A 9106-nucleotide genomic window follows, 5' to 3' on the forward strand; every position below is an offset into this window, starting at 1 on the left:
CTTCGCAGCTTCCGCCCGCAATGAGTGTTCCGGCTGGGAAAACCTGAAGCTCCTGCGTACCGTCTCAAAATACGTCTTACAGGCGGCTGGAAAACAATTAAATGAGTGTGGTATGAATAAAAATTCAAACGCAAGTCACAGTAACATTTAACAAGGAAGGAGAAACAGTAAACAGTGTCACTTATACACAATGACGTCGCCTAAATCTGGACTTACAAATAAATACGAGGTCACCGGCTCATTATGAGGCGAGATTAGTCTGTGAAAACAAAATGTACAGTTATGATCGGTATCCATCCTATGGTATCTATACGTATATATTTCCTTATACCGCAGAATGAAAGCATATTCTTTAAATCGTACCCTTGCTCCGGTTCGTAGCGCCTGTAATTCGTCTTGGAGTTGTGAAGACGGCGCACCGCTTCCTGTAAGCGACACGGCAAAGAAAATACACTTTAATAAAGCTGTTTCTGCTCACTTGTAAGGCTACTAGGCTACTCTTAGCTTTCGTTTTAGGCTACGCTACTTTTAGCTTAGCTAGCAGTCATCGAACATATTCTTACCGCTATCTTGGGATTGTGCGCCCGTCTCCTCTTCTTTGAGTTAGTTCCTCCAGAGCCGCCAACCTCTCCTCTATGGACAGCAACCTGGAGAGTCCCGAACGCTCCAGAGGAGTTGAAGGCGAGTTGAACGCAAGACGTCGTCCAGCCATTATTCACGAACCAGCAAAAACCAAACAAAGGAACTGGAGATACAGTTCTTCTGAATATAGTAACACGTGTCTGTTTGTATGCTCGTCTTGCAAGTACTGCTGTCTGAGTCATGCCTATGACCTCACACGTGATTGGACGAGGAGTCTAAGGGTCATCCAATCACATACGAGGTTATTGTTATACGGAAGGACCAGTATTTTAGGAAGACAAATGGTTGGGACTTTGAAACAGCTGATATGCTTTATGTAAAGCAGTGTTTTGGTGTCAGCAGAACGACTTTCCCTAGAAAACTGTACAGTGGTGCCTCTTTCTCCATTCCACCAGACAATCTTGGATGAGTCTGACATACATGCAATGTTGACAATGTATCATCAGATGTACCCTTGTGTCACTGAGGTTGAATGTTTTGCCATGACATGTAAACGGGTAACATATATGAATGCAACTTACTCAATCGATAGATGCAGAGCATAAAGGTCAGCATATGTTAATGCTAAGTGGTGTGGAAACACTAACAGTTTTGAGGAACCCGTCCTTGACCCTCTAGCAGAACTACGACCAGCCATTATAAAAGCAGTTTATAGTTATTAATGTTGTGTCAAAGGGTACGGCATTTAAACATGTTCTTGCAGAAGTTTCCTGGCTTCATCCCCACCCGGACAGACATTTTTATGGAAAGCCAATAGAAGTTTGGGGCTTGCAGGGAACAGATACGTCATACCCAGCATCATTTCTGCCAGTTGAGCGCATTGCTAGAAGATGTGTGGTTAATACATCCTCTGTGCATTTAAGTAAGACCAAAGAAAAGGTCACTGTAGTCCTACCACTATGCACTGTAGTTGAGCTCTAGGAGACTGTGATCTCTGCAGACCCCTCATTCTGATTCAAATGTTGTTTGCATGGAATGCTCATTTTACCTTGATTAAAACTCATTTTTTAAAGAAGTTACTTTGTGTATCTTTTTTTATATAACATTTGCCATTGCTAATGGCGTACACAGTAATCTAGCATATTTGAATTAAATAAATCAATTCAAGCTCAAATGTAACAGTCTATAATTAGGCTACTGAGTCTGATCTATTTGTACCAGAGATTTTCTTCCCTTTTAAAAAAATGTCACCTGGGCTAAAACTCCCTCTGCGACCCTGATTTGCATTTGTATAGCTCACAGCATTTTAATTTACATGTCAAAGCCACTCCTAGAATTAGGAGTGAATGAAATTCTACAACAATTTACAGTGCTGCATACTGCCGAAAATCCCACTTTTCATGCAGTGACACGCCCACACACACTCACGCAAAACATTTTTTTGTACGCACGCAGTCATGCACAAATAAACACTGTTCATGCGCATAAGAACACGCAACTTGTTAAAAGTTTCAGATATGTGTTTTATGTAAATGTGTTTTATTTGTCAGAAAATAAATACTGACAAAGAAAGACGGTTTTGTCTCTTTTTGTTGGAAATTGAGTTAGAGACAGATATTTGCCCAATTATGTGTTAGATAACTCATCTCTTCCTCCTACATACGTCACATCCTATAGACCTATCCTAGGAGGGATATCTAATGGACAACCTAAGTACTGCAAGCCAGACTATTATGCAGTTGTAGACACAACCCAGGGGGTCCCTGGGCCTAGAAGACTAAAATGTAATTAGTTTTTGTTGACGAAAACTAGACTAAAACTAAGAAGGATTAAAATGACTAAATGTTACCAAAACTAATATGCATTTTCGTCTACGGACTAAATCAAAAATAGCTGCCAAAATTAACACTGCTTAATGGAAGGCTTCAGAAATGAACACAAAGGGATTCTGTATTTGCTCACAAAGCTGGAAACTGGTCATTTGGCCAATGTTTTGATAACTGACCGGTTTCCCCTGCCCCCGAAGTTGTAAACCTTAGGGGGAACACTGCAGTCTACCTAATCAATGGAAACAATGTGTGTGTGTGGGTTCGTTTTATTTGTTTAGTCATATAGCATGCGCGGTCGATACATATGTCCCTCTATAATATCGCCATGTTCCCATCATCCGAACGGCAGGTTGTTAAATCTGAAACCACCTTTCTATCATTTGAAAAAGGAACCTGCCTCCGACCACTTTTTGCACTCATCGTCACTCTTGCCTTCCGTTAGTGTTGGTGGCGTTGAACCTGGAGGGCTTTAGCCTGCTAGTTTACGCTTCAGTTACCCACGTGTGTACCCCTAAGGTGCACTAGATACGGTACAGGTACACACGCCGTTCTTTTGCGCACAACAATTCTTTTTGTTACAAGTGAGACCCCTTAACCTATATTTCTCCTTCATTGATGTGTTAAATATACTTAGTGACGAATGTTCTCCCTTCTATTGAAAGACCCAAAAAGAAGATTTTAATCAATTGTACATAACGTTGACATGAAACCTGTCACTTTTCTTAGATTCAGAATTAAAGTTCAATAAGTGGACCTGAATCAGACCTTTCCATCATCTTCTGATCAACACTCATTGCAGCTTGTACTTAGTAATTGGTCTCTCACCAATTTGCTGTTTTACCTTTATTTTATATCCAATTGTAATTTTTCAGACAACTCATGTGCTTGCCTACAGCCCAATGTTTTAGTCAAAATATACATAAAAACACATGTAAAAATATAATTTTTATGCGTATTTTAACAGAATGGGAAGGGGAATAATACCTTTTAAAAAGGGGGTGATTATTAAACGTTCTGTATTGTTTTTCTGTAGAATACAGACCCTTCTGTCCAGGCAGTTCAACTTGGAATAGTCACAGTGGTTGAAGGTGACGGTCCGCTCAACAACAACAACAAGCATTGCCCTGGATATTGAGTAACGGATTGTCCTGTATGATGTATGAGACATCTCAACAGCATTGCCCTTTTGTTGGGCTAATCTATGGTCTGTTTTTTTACTAAATGCCAGTGGTATAAATTAATACGCACACAGATGTAAAATCAAAAAACTGATATTTAATGTTTGCAAACAGGAGACAGAGTTGACACATATACAAGTCATGCACAAGGTAACTCAAAACGTTTTTCATCTTCGGGGGAGGAACATATAGTTAGAAGATAAATATGCTAAAGGGGGGGGGGGCTCTGGGAAAAACCGAGGTGCTGGTAGTTGACGTTGGATGTAGACGATCTGTTATGATGTGCAAACGGGCCCAGATGCAACACACAGGACCACCAAGGTTTCTCTTTCTCCAACAGGGGTTATTTATTTTCTCCGGCAGGGAAAGAACAAAGGCAAGACGAAAACACAAGTCAATGGTGAGTGACAGGCAGAGGAACTTGACTGCGTGACACCCGAGGCTCGACGCAGGAGTATGTAGGTGCTCAGCTGACCTCCGTGGAACTAACTGGCTACCTCTTCGGCCAGGTGAATCTCCGAGGTTCGACGCTGGACGGCAAGGGTGGAAAAACAAGGGGTTATCGCAGGATCATAAGGGCTGCAACAGAAAAACTCACGGAGCCGAGGTACCGGGGTGGCTTAACGGACAGACTGACAGCTGGGGCAAGGAAAGCCGGAGTATTTATGTCAGCTGGTTTAATGGGACGATGAGATACAGCTGTGTCAATGGAGGAAAGTGTGGCACTGGGCGGGGCTCTGAAGACACTACTGGGGACACAGAAACAAAAGCACAAGCACATGGCAAAACAATAACAAACAGGGGAATGACATCAACATGAGGAGAGAATATGGGGGAAACAGAGGGAAAAAACACCAGGGTTAGACAGGGATCCTCACACGATCATCTTTCGCACCACAAGATTATAAACATTGACGCACAAACATCTTGATTAGCAGATGATGTTATCCATTAGTTGAGTATACTCAAAAAAGCTTTTTAAAGTATTCTCAACTTTTATTTTAGAGTGTAGCAGCTTGTCTGTAGTTATTAGTCACTTTAATGCCTTAACTTTCACACTTTCTAAGTCAATAATGTTACAGACGTGAATAAATACACAAAGAAACGGAACTTGGTCGCTTTGCTGCTTTTGTGGTGTGATTATAAACTAACTTTTATTTAGTTGTGTTTTATGGAGGAATCAGCATCACGCTGAAGGAGAACGTGTGTGGTGACAGTCATCTACTGTTGCTTGGATTTCGTGTAATATTAGGCATAGGTTACAGTTAAATAGCTTTGCTGTTGGGAATTTATGGAGAGTATTGGTAGAATCGCTGCCTAAAGATTGCCATATTAGTTTTAGCTGAAAGTACACGGCTTAACGGATTTGTTTTGAATTTTAAAATTACCGGAAAATATCTCTAACTGAAATATATCATCCTCTGGAGGAGAAGCATATCTTCCTAAATTAAATGAAATAGGAAGATTACCTTCTCAATCTGTATTTTATACGTTTTGGGGTTTTTAAGGCTTTACTGCCAAGTGCAGAAGGTTGCTAGGCAACGGGAGCAGCGGATGTGATGCTGAGAAGAAGCTGATGACGCAAGTAGGAAGTCCACCCGTAGGCCAGACAGTCTCATTTCAGAGAGATTTTATTTCAGGCGTTACACAACGTTTTTTCTTTTTGTTTGTCTGTTTGTTGTTGGATTTATTTATTCACCAGTAACATATTAACTTATTTTTACACAGCATAACACTCACAGGGGTTTCCCTTCATCCCCACAGTTTTTTTCCAAATAGACAAAGTTATGAGTTATTAGCAGCGGTGTACTAGCAGATGCAAAAGGTAAAATGTGGAGAATGTGATGGGATACACCTGAAATAAAACTATCCAAGCAAATTATATGGTGTGAAAATGCTCCTCTCATCCCATCGTGTGCAGAAGGGAGCAGCGGCTGTGTGAAAAGACTCTGTGTGCTATTATCACACAGTGGGGGTGCTCATGCAGGATATCAAGTGGAGCTTTCTCTGGGAATGCAAATGCAAAATACCCCAGCAACAACCACAGCACCCGCCAATGAATTTCTGGAGGTTTTGGAACGACCTATTAGTGTTCTAACTAAGAAGATGTGTTTAAGGTACATGCCAGAAAAAGAAGGTGGTTAAAACAAACTTAATTCTTAATTCTTCCATCACTGCCATTGTAGGCTCTATTGGTCTTAAGCAAAAACAACAAACACTGCTTATAGTGTATAGGCTTAATTTAAGACCAGTGGTTGGATTATGAATAAATTTACTGATATGGATTAAATCTATTTAAATGGAATCACATTGTCATGGAGAAGGTCATTATGAAGCCTTGAATTTGAAATTTTGCTCAGCAGCTCATTAACAAAAATGTGTTTGACATCCAAGTATAGCCTATAACATTTAGGTGAAAATATTCGGCCCTTTCAAATGATCAGCGAAAGCTAAATAGTTCTTTTGCCGATTTCTGCAGGTTTCAACTTATTAGATCTAACAATTCAAAGAAAAAGGGCTGTTCGCACAGGGAAATAAAAACATTTGTTACCCAGTAAGTCATGGGTGTCGAACTCAAGGCCCAACTCGGCCCGCCGGATGACTTTACCATTGTGAGGATTATAGAAAGACATAAATTGCATTTCTATAAAAGAAGCTGCTATTCCTAATCGTCCACTGAGAGTCGCACTCTTTGAGTGACCGCATGCGTTAGACCAGGGGTGCCCAATAGGTTCGATCACTAAGGACCTCTTAGACCTCTTGGCACCTAGATGCTGGGCACACGATTTGGGATCGTAGCTTGTGAGTGTTGGGGTCAATTACCTCTCGGTAGAGCACCTGCTCTCGGACAATCAATTTCTTCCATTGTTGGAGGATCCTTCTGGTCTTATCGGTCGTAGCCCTCTTCTCTGGCCCTCATACCTCTTGATGATGGCAATGTCTGAGTCATCTTGTTGCCAGTTTCCCCAACCGCTGGATAGTGGTGCCACTCAGTCCTCTTGGTCGAGTCTAGCAGTGGTAAGGTTGACCCTAGCAGATGCTCTGCCTGTGGACATGGACACCTGGGGGAACCTGGACAGGGCATCAGTATTAGAATTCTCTTTTCCAGAGCGGTACTTCACAGTGTAATCAAAAGAGGCAAGTTGTGCGACCCATCGCTGTTCCACAGTACCCAGATGAACAGTCTGTAAATGAGCCACTGGATTGTTGACTGTGAAAACTACAAACTTAGCCCTGGTCAGGTAATCTTTGAATTTCTCCGCAATAGCCCTATTTAATTCAAAGAGCTCTAGCTTGAAGGAGCTATGGTTTGCGTCAATCCGTTCTGCCGGATGCAAGCTACGGCTAGGATAAGCTATTACTCTGCCCTCTTGCATTTGGGCAAGGACAGTCCTCTGTTACTGGCATCAGTATACACTACAAAAGGCATGGCGAAGTCAGCATAAGCTAGGATTGGGGCTTGGGTTAGGCCAGCCTTCAGTTGCTCAAATGCAGATTGGCATTCTTTTGTCCAAAGTATCTTCTGGGACCCAGACCTTTTATCAGTGGGAATACCTGCTAATAGCGTATTCAAGGGTTGGGCAATCTTTGAGAATCCCGATACAAAACGCCTATAATAGCCTGCCAATCCTAGAAAGGCTCGGACCTGTTTGATGGTCGTTGGAGGACTCCATTCGGTGACTGCAGACACCTTCTCAGGATCGGGACGGACCCCTTCCCTGTCAACCACATGCCCCAGAAACTTCACCTGTTTCTGCAGAAGATTACATTTGCTGGTTTTAAGTCCATACTTAAACCCATACTTCTCTTAAACACCTCTTCCAGATGCTGCAAGTGGGAGGTGAAATCATTTGAATAAACAATGATATTATCAACGTAAACAAGCAGTGACTCAGTTGACCGCCAAGGCATCGTTGCATAAGGCGCTGAAAGGTAGCAGGGTAATAACAAAGGCCAAATTGCATCCTATCAAATTCGAAAGGCCCAATGGTGTTGTAAAATCTTCTCGCGATCTTGTGGGCCCATCTCCACCTGCCAGTACCCACTTGCCAGGTCTAAAGTCGAAAACCACTCAGCCCTATTGAGGGTGGTAAGGGTCTCTTCAATTCTGGGGAGGGGAAACGCATCCATCCTGAGTCACAGAATTTAATTTCCTGTAATCCAAGCAGAACCTCAAACACCAAGGTTTACCAGTTGCTGCTCAGTTAGATCAGGACGGTCAACTAAATTGTTCACCTCGCAGTCAGGATTTAAATCTTCTGGGACCTCAGAGGCCTCCACGACACCAACCTAAACTACACGCTCGCAGTCTTGTGTCAAGCTCAAATCCTCCTTTCCATATAAATCTGTCTCCTCTACTTGGCTGATAGTTCCCAACTTCTGGTATCGGCCTATGGACAAACTGTATGGGTGAGGGTTTTCAAACACGAACAGGGGGGTCTTCCTTTCCTTACCGTTACCACAGTTCTTGCGGTTCCAATGGCACCTTTTTTAGACGCTGATCCTGCCGACAACGCCAAATGTATGTCACCAGCTGAGGTTTAGAAGAAAAAAAAAGTGTGTTGCCAACAACATCACCTAGGTAAGAGCTAAGAGCCCTAGGAAACTCGAAATACATAATTAAAAACAAGGTTCTTTCGTTTGGGGGAGAGCAGTGGAACAATGACCCAAGAGGAGACAGGGGCGGAAATACTAATAAAAAATGATTTTTTTTTAATCCATTAAGATTAAAATATATAAGGAAGCTAAAATAGTCTGTCCAAATTTATCACCGCAGCAGAGCGAAGTTCTGCGCGTAATTATTCCACCGGTTCAGACGTCTGACTGCCAGCTGCGGCTTCTGCTGCGTCTGATGCTGCTGGTGCTGGTGGTGCGTCTGCTTCTGCTTCGTCTGCTTCTTGTTGGGGGAGAATTGTTGAGCCTGCATAGGGTGAGGCTCTCAGGAATGTGACCTTTGATGTGAGCCGGTGACTTAAGACAGTCCAGGGTGAGATAAGACACAGATGAAATCATACGTGCCCTGACTGACCTTTAGGTTGTTGTTGATTGTCTGGGTCCATAAAGGGAGGGTCACGGGGTCACCCCTACATCATCTGGTACTTTGCTAACACTCCTCTTGAGGGGTGGGCTCTCCTGTGCTGAGGCAGCACAAACCTCCCTGAAGTGTACATAAGCTCCTGTTCTCCTCTTTAACTTTGTCAGATCTTCCTGCTCCTTTTGGGGGAAGGAACATCTGTCCCTTTTCAGCTGAATTGTAGTCATTCGACTTCTGTCTGTGCTTACGACTTGTGCTTATGATTTCTGTATTCTTTATCTTTTTCCTATATTCTAGTTCACAAAGCAAGCTCAAGATACTTTTGATTTCTCACATGGGCTAAATCCACAAATTTCCACTACACTTCTGCTGTTCGCATTCGCTCAAAACTGCGTTGTGTTCCTATTCCCCTGCTCTCTTCAGTGTCCCCTTTTCCTGTTTAAAAATAAGTCCCGCGCCCTGGCCTTTCCCCATTGGTCAAT

At 42.6% G+C, this 9106-nt stretch overlaps 1 long non-coding RNA gene across 1 annotated transcript; it reads right to left on the reverse strand.

Annotated features, from left to right (window-relative positions):
* Positions 1-3666: 3666 nt before the first annotated feature.
* LOC120826065 (uncharacterized) lies at positions 3667-8897 on the reverse strand. Its single transcript, XR_005713209.2, has 3 exons — positions 8044-8897; positions 6413-6661; positions 3667-4119 (listed from the first exon to the last, which is right to left on the reverse strand). It is a non-coding gene; the product is annotated as an uncharacterized LOC120826065 (long non-coding RNA).
* Between the last annotated feature and the right edge of the window lie 209 nt (positions 8898-9106).

The sequence above is a fragment of the Gasterosteus aculeatus genome, chromosome 10 (assembly GCF_964276395.1).
Source record: "Gasterosteus aculeatus chromosome 10, fGasAcu3.hap1.1, whole genome shotgun sequence".
NCBI classification, from domain to species: domain Eukaryota; kingdom Metazoa; phylum Chordata; class Actinopteri; order Perciformes; family Gasterosteidae; genus Gasterosteus; species Gasterosteus aculeatus.